This window comes from Sapajus apella, unplaced genomic scaffold (genome assembly GCF_009761245.1).
Source record: "Sapajus apella isolate SASKATOON/1434 unplaced genomic scaffold, GSC_monkey_1.0 scaffold2, whole genome shotgun sequence".
NCBI lineage: Eukaryota > Metazoa > Chordata > Mammalia > Primates > Cebidae > Sapajus > Sapajus apella.
The window spans coordinates 80,703,762-80,716,315 of NW_022436942.1; the positions used below are offsets into that span (position 1 = coordinate 80,703,762).

Sequence of the window (12,554 nt, forward strand, 5' to 3'; positions counted from 1 at the left end):
TTGTTTTGCTTTTTTTCATTTTATATTCAAGAATTTCAGCTGGGTGAGGTGGCTCATGCCTGAAATTCCAGCACTGCGGGAGGATCACTTGAGCCCAGGGCTTGAGACCAGGCTGGGCAACATAGCGAGATCCCATCTCTACAAAAAATAGAAAAAGATTAGCCGAGCATGGTAGTGTGCACCTGTAGTCCCAGTTATTCAGGAGGCTGAGGTGGGAAGATTGCTTGAGCCCAGGAGTTCAAGGCTCCAGTGAGCTATGACCCTGCCACTGTACTCCAGCCTGGGCCACAGAGAGAAAAAAAAATTTTTTCATGGTACATGCCTTAGAGTGGAATTGGTGAGCCGTAAGGTGGGCACAGGTTTGTTGTTTTGGTTTGGTTTGGTTTGGTTTGGAGATGGAAGTCTCACTCTGTTTTTCAGGCTGGAGTGCACGATCTCAGCTCACTGCAACTTTTGCCTCCTGGGTTTAAGTGATTCTCCTGCCTCAGTCTCCCGAGTAGCTGGGATTACAGGCACATGCCACCATGTCCAGTTAATTTTTGTATTTTTAGTAGAGACGAGGTTTCACCATGTTGGCAAGGCTGGTCTCGAACTCCTGGCCTCAGGTGATCCACCTGCCTTGGCCTCCCAGAGTGCTGGGATTCCAGGCATGAGCCACCGGGCCTGTCTGCACTTGTTTAACTTCACTGCATATTGCCCAATTATTCTCTAAATGACAGTTCTCGTTCTACTACATTTCCTGCAGTAGAATTTAAGAATTCCCATTGCAAAGCCTAGCATGATAGCACACACCTGTAGTTCCAGCTACTTGAGAGGCTGAAGTGAGATGATCCCTTGAACCCAGGAGTTTGAGTCAAACCTGGGCAACACAGTGAGAACCCCTATCTTTAAGAAAAATTAAAAAAATCCCATTGCTCATTAACACGTGGTAATACTATTAGACATTTAAATATTTGTCTGGGTCGGGTGTGAGGCTCACGTCTGTAATCCTAGTACTTGGGGAGGCCAAGGCGAGAGGATTGCTTGACGCCAGGATTTCAAGAACAGTCTGAAAACACAGCAAGATCCTCATCCCTATTTTTTAAATTAAATATTTGTCCATCTAAAAGGCTTGAAATAATTGAGACATAGTCTTGCTCTAAAACCTAGACTGGAGTGCAATGGTGCGATCTCAGCTCACTGCAACATCCGAGGAGGGAGCTCAAGCAATTCCCCTGCTTCAGCCTCCCGTGTAGCTGGGATTACAGCATCCACCATTAAGCCTAGCTAATTTTTGTATTTTTATAGAGGTGGGTTTCACCATGTCTGCCAGGCTGGTCTTGACCTCCTGACCTCAGGTGATCCACCCGCCTCAGTCTTCCAAAGTGCTGGGATTACAGATGTGAGCCACCACGCCCGGCCTCTCTCACGGTTTTTATTTGCCTTTTGCTGACTACTGAGGAGCTTAAGAATCTTTTCTTTTCTTTTTGGAGACTGAGTCTCACTCTATTGCCCAGGCTGGAGTGCAGTGGTGCAATCTCAGCTCACTGCAACCTGTACCTCCCTGTTCAAGCGATTCTTGTGTCTCAGCCTCCCCAGTAGCTGGGACTACAGATGCCCACCACCACGCCTGGCTAATTTTTTGTATTTTAGTAGAAACGGGGTTTTGCCGTGTTGCCTAACTGGTCTCAGACTCCTAAGCTCAGGCAATCTGCCCACCTCAGCCTCCCAAAGTGCTGGGATTACAGGCATGAGCCACCACGTCCAGGCGACTTCATATCTTTGACCCATTATTCTGTTGCATTGTCTCTTTTTAAATTGATTGTAGTGGTTCTTAATGTATTATGATTCTATAAGTTCCAAATATCTTTTCCTATATGGGCCCTGTTTTTTTTTTTTCTTTTACTTTTTAAAAACGGTGCTTTTCAATTAACAGATATTTTTAAAACTCTAGGTCACAAACTATTCTCCTATATTTTCCTATACAAATTTTAAGGTTTTTGCTTTTATTCTCCTGGGATTGATTTCTGTGTGATTTAAGATGTGAAACAGGGAATCAAAATTGTTTAAACTTGTATATGTGGGTATGGCACCTAACAATATATATATATGCATTCACTTGGGCATAGTGGCTCATGCCTGTAATCCCAGCACTTTGGGAGGCTGTGGCAGGAGGATCACCTGAGGCCAGGAGTTCGAGACCAGCCTGGCCCATACAGCAAAACCCTGTCTCTACAAAACACACAAAAATTAGCTGGGTATGGCAGCATCCACCTGTAGTTCCAGATACTTGGGAGGCTGAGGCAGAGAATTGCTTGAACCCAGGAGGCAGAGGTTGCAGTGAGCAGAGATAGCACCACTTCATTCCAGCCTGTGTGACACAGCAAGACTCTGTCTCCAAAAAAAGTATATATATATATATATATATAGACACACACACACACGCACACACACACGTGTATTCCAGTAACAATATAAAGTGTAATATATATACACATGTAATATAGTTTGGTTAACACGTATATTACAAATAAAAGGTAATATATTAAATAATACATGTTATATATTATCCTTTACAACTTACCTTTTTTTTTAGGATGGGGTTTCACCATATTGGTCAGGCTGGTCATGAACTAATGACCCCAGGTGATCCGCCCACCTCAGCGTCCCAAAGTGCTAGGATTACAGGCGTGAGCCACCATGCCCGGCTTACAACTTACCTTTTACATATTATACACACATACACGCACTCTTTAGTTAATACTTATATTAGGGGAATAGATAGACCCCTTTCCGTATCAGAAGATGTAGATTACCTAATATTTTCAAGTTTTAATTATTTTTTTCCCTAGAGATAAGGCCTTGTGAGGTTAGGACTTGGAAGTTTATTATTACAAAAAAATTTTAAAAAAAGAGAGAAGTTCTCACTGTGTCGCTCAGGCTGATCTCGAACTCCTAGGCTCAAGCCATCCTCCTACCTCAGATTCCCAAAGTGCTGGGATTACACGCACAAGCCACTGTGCCCGGCCTCCTCATTTTTTTAAACCTTTGCTGTGTAAGATCATAGCGTGCTATGCTTTAAACAGATTCTTACTGACAGACAGGTTATTTTCCGTACTTGCTATTACACACATTGCTACAGTAAACAGTCTTGAGTGCAAATATACTATACTTGTATTTCTTTTCTTCTTAAAAATTTTTTTTGTCGGGCCGGGCGCGGTGGCTCAAGCCTGTAATCCCAGCACTTTGGGAGGCCGAGGCGGGTGGATCACGAGGTCAAGAGATCGAGACCATCCTGGTCAACATGGTGAAACCCCGTCTCTACTAAAAACTTCAAAAAAAATTAGAAAAAAATTAGCTGGGCATGGTGGTGCGTGCCTGTAATCCCAGCTACTCAGGAGGCTGAGGCAGGAGAATTGCCTGAACCCAGGAGGTGGAGGTTGCGGTGAGCCGAGATCGTGCCATTGCACTCCAGCCTGGGTAACAAGAGTGAAACTCCGTCTCAAAAAAAAAAAAAAAAAAAAATTTTTTTTGTCTTACCAAGAAGCTTGAATCTGAAACACATATAGTGTGCTTCTACATAGTTGTAGGATTAATTCTTAGATTAGAACCACTGAATCTAAAATATGCATTTAAATTTTTTGTAAAATTACCCTCCAAAAAAAGAGTGGGCCAGTTTATATCCCCATAAATAATTTATGAGAATGCCTGTTCCCCTTTACTTGAACCTTTGTAAAACCAATATGACTCCCTCAAACACAGGCCATCAGAAACTACCTGGAAATAGCTATGCGTAGGTACCTGTCAGATAAAGCCTTTTGAATCCCAAATGAAATTCCTGAAGCTAAAAGGAGATAAGGGTGCCTACATCTGCTGGGACCAGTCAGATGCTGAGGTTCATGCTCTGCTGATCAAAAATTTTCTTACATTTTAATAGCCTTTACATCAGTTAGCACGATTTCAGCAGCAGTCTAACTCAGACTAGCTTAGACAATAAGGAGACTCATTAGCTCTCAAAACAGGACATTTGCAACAGAGTTCAGCTTCAGGCTTGGTTGATTTAGTGGCTCAGTACTTTTCTCAAGCACCCAAAATATTTTCTTCTCTTTCTCTGCCATTTGCAGAGGTGGCTTCATCCTTCATTCAGCCATCCCAACGTAAGACAGTTGCCAGAGCAATGGATATGATACATTTCCTTACTCATGCTTTCCTGTAGTTTTCTTTTCTCTCTCTCTCTCTCTCTTTTTTTAGACAGAGTTTTGTTCTTGTTGCCCAGGCTGGAGTGCAGTGGTGCGATCTTGGCTTACAGCAACCTCCACCTCCCAGCCTCCCAGGTTCAAGCTATTCTCCTGCTTCAGCCTCCCGAGTAGCTGGGATAACCGGAGCCCGCCACCAAGCCCAGCTAGTTTTGTATTTTTAGTAGAGACGGAGTTTCTCCATGTTGGTCACTCTAGTCTCAAACTTCTGACCTCAGGTGATCTGCCCACCTCAGCCTCCCAAAGTATTGGGATTACAGGTGTGAGCTACCATGCCCAGCCCTTCCTATGTTTTTTTAAGCCCACAGACACACACACACACATACCCTCTGGCATGCATCTCCTTGGCCCAGATGGGCCCCCTGAATATATAATGATCGGGCTAAAACGAGTATTGCACAGTCAATTATAATGTTCATTACTGTGCTTTAGTTTTCAAAGACTGAAGCAGAGACTACCAGAAGTCCCACCCCCTCGAAGCCCTTCTAACCTCTTCTTGTACCCGATTCTTCCTGCCACATGGACATCCAGAATGAATACATTTCCTAACTTCCTGTACTAAGTTCTGGCCAATCTGAAGTAGCCCATGCAACCTTTTGAAAGAGTGTGTGTGTGTGTGTGTGTGTGTGTGTGTGTGTGTGTGTGTTTTAGAGAGGGAGATGGCCGGGCGTGGTGGCTCACGCCTGTAATCCAAGCACTTTGGAGGCCAAGGCGGGCGGATCACCTGAGGTCGGGAGTTCAAGACCAGCCTGACCAACATGGTGAAACTCTGTCTTAAAAAAAAAAAAAAGAGGGAGACTTGCTCTGTTGCCCAGGCTGGAGTACAGTGACATGATGATCACAGCTTACTGCAGATTTGAACTCCTGGGCACCAGCAATCCTGCCTCAGCCTCCCAAGTAGTTAGGATTACAGGTGTGAGCTACTGTGCCCAGTCCAGGCAGTTTTCTTAAAGGGAGAGGGTAAACATTTATCTTTCTTTTCTCCTTCCTGCTGACAGGATGTGACATTATGATATAATAAGAAATAGCCCAGGCATGGTGGCTCATGCCTATAATCCCAGCACTTTAGGAGGCCAAAGTGGACAGATCACTTTAGGCCAGGAGTTCGAGACCAGCCTGGCCAACATGGAGAAACCCCATCTCTACTAAAAATACAAAAATTAGCTGGGTGTGGTGGCACACACCTGTAATCCTAGCTACTCAGGAGGCTATGAAAGAGAATCACTTGAACCTGGGAAGCAGAGGCTGCAGTGAGCCAAGATTGCACCACTACCCTCCAGCCTGGGCAACACAGTGAGACTTTGTCTCAAAAAACAAAAAATAAAAAAAAAAAAAGAAATATACATATTGGTGTTTTTTGCCCCTGGCTTCTGGCAAGAGCTCCTAAAACCTTTGCAGTTTTTAAAGCAAAAAGTGATAGGAGCATCTTTTGTTCTACCATTTGGTCTTTGAACCTGGCTCCTGATACAGAGCTCCTAATCCCTTGGAATTTTCTGGGTGACAGGAAGGCTTATTGTTCTAATGAAGCCATCCTTAGTGGGCTCTTGGATAGCTTCAGAATGGGGGCTGGTCATCAGAATTACCAAATCATGATTAGCATCCTGAAATTTTCAGCCTCACTCTCCATCCTCTGGGTAAGTGGAAAGGGCTAGAGATTAAGCTAATAATCGATCATGCCTACATGAAGAAGTTTCTATAAAGGCAGAGTGCGGCCCGGCATGGTGGCTCACACTTGTAATCCCAGCATTTTGAGAGGCCAAGGTGGGTGGATCACAAGGTCAGGAAATGGAGATCGAGGCCATCCTGGCTAACATGGTGAAACCTCGTCTCTACTAACAATACAAAAAAATTAGCTGGGTGTGGTGGTGCGCACCTGTAGTCCCAGCAACTCAGGGGGCTGAGGCAGGAGAATAACTTGAACCCGGGAGGCGAACATTGGAGTGAGCCAAGATCGCGCCCCTGTACTCCAGCCTGGGCGATAGAGTGACACTCCATTTCAAAAATAAAAAATAAAAAAGGCAGAGTGTGGGGGCTCACGCCTATAAACTTTGGAAGACTGAGGCAGGAGGATCGCTTGAGCCTCTAGAAGTTGAGGCTGAAGTGAGCCATGATCATGCCTCAGAACTCCAGCCTCAGTGACAGAGGAAGACACTGTCTGGAAAAAAAGAAAGAAAGAAAAGTCTCCACAAAAACCTCAACTTGCAGGCTGGTGAACACCCATGTGCTGGGGGTGTGGTGCACCCCTGCTCCCCAGGGACAGAAGCTCCTGTACTCAGATGCTTCTGCACCTTGGCCCATGTACCTGTTCATCTGGCTGGCCAGGTGTATCCTTGATCACATTCTTTATAATAAACTGCTAACTGAAAATGTTTCCTTGATTTCTGTAAGCCATCATAGCAAATTATTGGCCCTGCGAAAAGGGGTCATGGGAGACTCGATTTGTAGCGAAGTCAGACAGATGTCTGAGTAAACTGGGGACCCACTACTTGAGATTGGCAACCAAAATGGAGGGCAGTTTTGTGCGACTAAGCCTGTGGAGTCTGCACTAAGCTCACAGTTGAATTGTGGAACCCCCAGTTGATGCCTGGAGGGTTGAAGAGTGGGCTGGTGTGGGAAAAACCCCTCCACATCTGGTGTTAGAAGTGTAGAGTGTTGCCAGGCGCGGTGGCTCACGCCTGTAATCCCAGCACTTTGGGAGGCCGAGGCAGATGGATCACGAGGTCAGGAGTTCAAGACCAGCCTGGCCAAGATGTCGAAACCCTGTCTCTACTAAAAATACAAAAATTAGCTGGGCGTGGTGGCACATGCCTGTAATCCCAGCTACTCAGGAGGCTGAGGCAAGAGAATTGCTTGAACCTGGGAGGCAAAGTTTGCAGTGAGCCGAGATAGCACCATTGCACTCCAGCCTGGGTGACAGAGTGAGACTCCATCTCAAAAAAAAAGAAGTGTAGAGTGTTACAGAGAAAACCGTTTGTTGGGCTGGGAGCAGTGGTTGACACTTGTAATCCCAGCATGCTGGGAGGATGAGAGATCTTTTGGGAGGATGGCTTGAGCCCAGGAGAGCAAGACCAGCCTGGGCATACTCTGGTTTCTCTTCAAATCATACAAATCTTTCACCTTTTACTAAAGATTTCCATGGAGAGGAATAATTCTGAGTCTTAATTCAATTTTTTGAGGCCCTGTTTCTTCGGGGCTGATGGGAAAAAAAAAAAAAAAAAAAAAAGACCAGCCTGGGCAACATAGTGACACCCTATCTCCACAAAAGTAAAAATAAAAAAATAAGTCAGGTGTGGTGGTGTGTGCCTGTGGTTCCAGCTACTCAGGAGGCTAAGGTGGGAGGATCACCTGAGCCCAGGAGGTCAACGCTGCAGTGAGCTGCGATCACGCCACTGCACTCCAGCCTGGGTGACAGAGCAAGACCACGTCTCAAAAAATATGGCCAGGCGTGGAGGTCCACACCTATAATCCCAGCATGTTGGGAGGCCACAGTGGGCAGATCACTTGAGCTCAGGAGATCAAGACCAGCCTGTGCAACATGGTAAAAACTCATCTCTACTACTAAAAATATAAAAATTATCCAGGCATGGTGGTGCATGCCTGTAGTCCCAGCTACTTGGGGGGCGGAGGTGGGAGAATCACCTGAGCCTGGGGAAGTTGATGCTGCAGTGAGCTGTGATCAGGCTACTGTACTCGTGTCTCGTAGACAAAGGAAGCTTCTGACTCAAAAAATAAATAAATTTAAAAATACATTTATTCCCCCTATACACTGAAATACGGGTGTAATGACTGGACCTAGAACCATCATGTTGACCCCAGCAGGAAACCTTGTGTCATTCTTGGACCCCTGTTATGGGTTGACTTGTGTGCCCTCCAAAGAGACAGGTTAAAGTCCTGCCCCTAGGCCAGGTGTGGTGACTCATGCCTGTGCGGGCAGGTCATCTGAGGTCAGGAGTTCAAGACCAGCGTGGCCAACATGGTGAAACCCTGTCTCTACTAAAAGTACAAAAATTATTTGTATGTAGTGGCTGGAGCCTGTAATCCCAACTACTCCAGAGGCTGAGGCAGGACAATCACTTGAACCTGGGAGGTGGAGGTTGCAGTGAGCTGAGATCTTGCCTCTACATTCCAGCCTGGGCTACAGAGCAAGATTCCATCTTAAAAAATAAAATAAAAAATAAATTCCATGCCTGTAATCCGAGCACTTTGGGAAGCCAAGGTGGGCAGATCATGAGATCAGGAGATCGAGACCATCCTGGCCAACATGGTGAAATTCCATCTCTCCTAAAATAAATTAGCTGGGTGTTGTGGCACATGCCTGTAGTCCCAGCTACTCAGGAGGCTGAGGCAGGAGAGTCGCTTGAACCCAGGAGGCAGAGGTTGCAGTGAGCTGAGATCGCGCCATTGCACTCCAGCCTGGGCGACAGTGCTAGATGCCGTCTCAAAAAATAAAAATAAATAAATAAATAAATGAATAAATTCCAAGGTCCTGCCCCCAGCACCTTGGAATGTGATCTCAGGAAACAGGATCTTTATAGGAGTAATTGAGTTGGTTAATGAGGTGGGCCTGACTCCAATATGACGGGAATCTTCCAAAAAGGAAGTTTGGGCACAGAGACACATAGACACAGAGAACAGACACGGTGAAGGCAAAATTCGTAAGAAGGAGGATGGGGTGATGCATCTGTAATCTAATGAACGCCTGGGGACACCAGAAGCTGGGAGAGGAGCATGGAACCTGGAGCCTTCAGAGGGAAGAGAGCCCTGCTGACACCTTCGCATCAGACTTCAGCCCCAGAACGGTGAGGCAGTACGTTTCTCTTGTTCAAATCCACCCAGGTTTCGGTAGTTTGTTATAGCAGCCCTAGGAAGCTAATACAAACCAGCTACTTTTTTGTTTGTTTGTTTGGATGTTTTTGAGACTGAGTCTTGCACTGTCACCCAGGCTGATGTGTAGTGGCACGATCTCGGCTGACTGTAAACTCCGCCTCCCGGGTTCAAGCGATTCTCCTGCCTCAGCCTCCCGAGCAGCTGGGATTACAGGTGCATGCCACCATGCCTGGCTAATTTGTTGTATTTTTAGTAGAGATGGGGTTTCATCCTGTTGGCCAGGATGCTCTCGATCTCTTGACCTTGTGATACACCTGCCTCAGCCTCCCAAAGTGCTGGGATTACAGGTGTGAGCCACCATGCCCGGCCTGTTTGTTTTTTGAGACAGAGTTTCACTGTCATCGCCCAGGTTGGAGTGCAGTGGCAAAATCTCAGCTCACTACAACCTCTACCTCCTGGGTTCAAGTGATCCTTCTGCCTCAGCCTCCTGAGTAGCTGGGACTACAGGTATATACACCACCATGCCCAGCTAATTGTTTTGAGTAGAGACAGGGTTTCACCATGTTGGCTAGCCTGGTCTCAAACTCCTGACCTCAAGTGATCCACCCGCCTCAGCCTCCCAGTGTGCTGGGGTTACAGGTGTGTGCCACTGTGCCCGGCCGTGTGTTTGTGTGTGTGTGTGTGTGTGTGTGAGACAGAGAGAGAGAGAGAGAGAGACAAGGTCTTGCTCTGTCAACCAGGCTGGAATGAGATGGCAGAATGAGGGCTTACTGTACCCTCTAATTCCTGGGGTCAAGTAATCCTCCAACTTTAGCCTCCTCCCTCCTCAGTAGCTGGGACTATAGGCATGCATCACCACACGTGGTTAATGTTATTTATTTAATTTTTTTTTTGGGGGGGGGGACAAGGTCTCATTCTGTTACCCAGGCTGGAGTACAGTAGTGTGATCTTGGCTTACTGAAGCCTTGACCTCCTGGGCTCATGTGCGTGCCACCATGGCTGGCTAATCTTTGATTTTTCGTAGGGTTTCGCTGTATTGCCCGGCTGGTCTTGAACCCCTGGGCTCAAGCTGTCCTCCTGCCAGGGCCTCCCAAAGTGCTAGGAACAGAGGCATGACCCAACGTGCCTGGTCCAAAGCTCTTTCATATAGATTGTTTTGATTCATCACACTAGTGTTTCTCACAAATGGGAACTCACTGCTGCTGAGAACTCGTTCTTGGTTTCTGCTTGAGAAGCACTTCATTTAGAAGTTCCTTTAGGCCCGAGGCGGGCGGATCACCTGAGGTCAGGAGTTCAAGACCAACTTGGCCAACATGGTGAAACCTTATCTCTACTAAAATACAAAACTTAGCCAGGCATAATGGGTGCCTGAAATCCCAGCTACTCAGGAGGCTGAGAAGGGAGAATCACTAGAACTAGGAGACGATGGTTGCAGTGAGCTGAGATTGTGCCACTGCACTCTGGCCTGGACAGCTGAGTGAGACACCACCTCAAGTAAACAAAAAAAAAAAAAAAAATTTCTTTAGGCCTAGAGCAGTGGTTCACACCTGTAATCCCAGCACTTTGGGAGGCCCAGACAGGTAGATCACCTGAGGTCTGGAGTTTGAGACCATCCTGGCCAACATGGTGAAACCCCAACTCTACTAAAAATAAAGAAATTAGGCCGGGTGTGGTGGCACACAGCTGTAATCCCAGCACTTTGAGAGGCTGAGGTGGGCAGACCACGAGGTCAGGAGATTGAAACCATACTGGCCAAAATGGTGAAACCCCATCTCTACTAAAATACAAAAAATTAGTTAGGCAGTGTGGCGTGTGCCTGTAGTCCCAGCCACCTGGGAGGCTGAGGCAGGGGAATAGCTTAAACCCAGGAGGTAGAGGTTGCAGTGAGCCAAGACGGCGCCACTGCACTCCAGCCTGGGTGACAGAGCGAGACTCCGTCTCAAAATAAAATAAAATAAAATAAAAATAAATAAATAAATAAATAAGCAAGCCAGACATGGTTGGGGGGCACCTGTAATCCCAGCTACTCCAGAGGCTGGGGCAGGAGCATAGCTTGAGCCCGGGAGGCGGAGGCTGCCGTGAGCCAATTGCATCACTGCACTCCAGCCTGGGCAACAGAGCAAGACTCTGTCTCAAACAAGAAAAAGAAAAAAAGAAATTCCTTTAAGGGCCAGGTGCAGTGGCTTACTCCTGTAATCCTAGTACTTTGGGAGGATTGCTTGAGCTCAGAAATCTAAGGCCAGCCTGGGCCACATAGCAAGACCTTGTTTCTACAAAAAAAAAAATTTTTTTTTTTAATTAGCCAGGCATGTTGCCATGCACTTAGAGTCCCAGCTACTCAGGAGGGAAAATAGCTTGAGCCCAGGAGTTTGAGGGTTTAGTGAGCCATGATCACGCCACTGTGCTCCAGCCTGGGCAACAGAGCATGACCCTGTCTCATAAATAAGTAAATAAATAGAAATTGAGCCAGGCATAGTGGCACATGCCAGTAGTCACACCAGGATACTGATGTTGGGGGCGGGGATCCCTTGAGCCCTGGAACTTGAGGCCAGCCTGAGAAATATAGCAAGACGCATCTCAAGACCAGGTACGGTGGCTCATACCTATAATCCCAGCACTTTGGGAGGCTGAGGTGGGTGGATCACGAGGTCAGGAGTTCAAGACCAGCCTGGTCAAGATGGTGAAAGCTCCTCTCTACTAAAAACTACAAAAAAATTAGCCGGACGTGGTGGCAAGTGACTGTAGTCCCAGCTACTCAGGAGGCTGAGGCAGGAGAATCATTTGAACCCAGGGGGCAGAGGTTGCAGTGAGCCAAGATCATGCCACTGCACTCAAGCCTAGGCGACAGAGACTCCATCTCAAAAAAAAAAAAAAAAAAGAAAAAAATTAGCTGGGCATGGGGCATGTGCCTTTAGCCCCAGCTCCTTGGGAGGCAGGGCAGGAGGATTGCTGGAGCCTAGGAGTTCAAGGCTACAGCGAGCTATGATCTCATCACTGCACTGAAGTCTGGGCAACAGGGCAAGACCCTTTCTCAACAATAACAACAACAAAAACAAGTTGGAAGGAACCTTAGCAATCACTGAGTTCAAACTCCTACCTTGAGCACAAATCTATTTAGATGTCAGCCAGTCTCTAAAAGGTAACAAACAAGTAGGCTATTTCAACCTTTGAATCTACGCGCTTATTCAACAAAACTTTTTTTTTTTTTTTTTGGAGACAGGGTCTCACTCTGACCCAGGCTGAAGTGCAATGACCTGATCACAGCTCACTGCAGCCTTGACCATCCTCCTGTCTTAGCTTTCCAAGCAGCTGGGACCACTGGTGCGTGCCACCACGCCAAGCTAATTTTGTTTATTTTTTGTAGAGACAGGTCTGGAACCTTGCTATGTTGCCAAGACTGCTTTCAAACTCCTGACCTCAACCTATCCGCTTGCCTTGGTATCCAAAGCATTGAGATTACAGTCGTGAGCCGCCAAGTCCAGCCCTACTACT

The 12,554-nt window shown here is 46.6% G+C and overlaps 1 non-coding gene across 1 annotated transcript; it reads left to right on the forward strand.

The window, feature by feature from the left end:
• The first annotated feature begins 7,314 nt into the window (after positions 1-7,314).
• LOC116527632 lies at positions 7,315-7,430 on the forward strand. The gene has a single exon (XR_004258633.1). It is a non-coding gene; the product is annotated as a U5 spliceosomal RNA (small nuclear RNA).
• Positions 7,431-12,554: the final 5,124 nt, after the last annotated feature.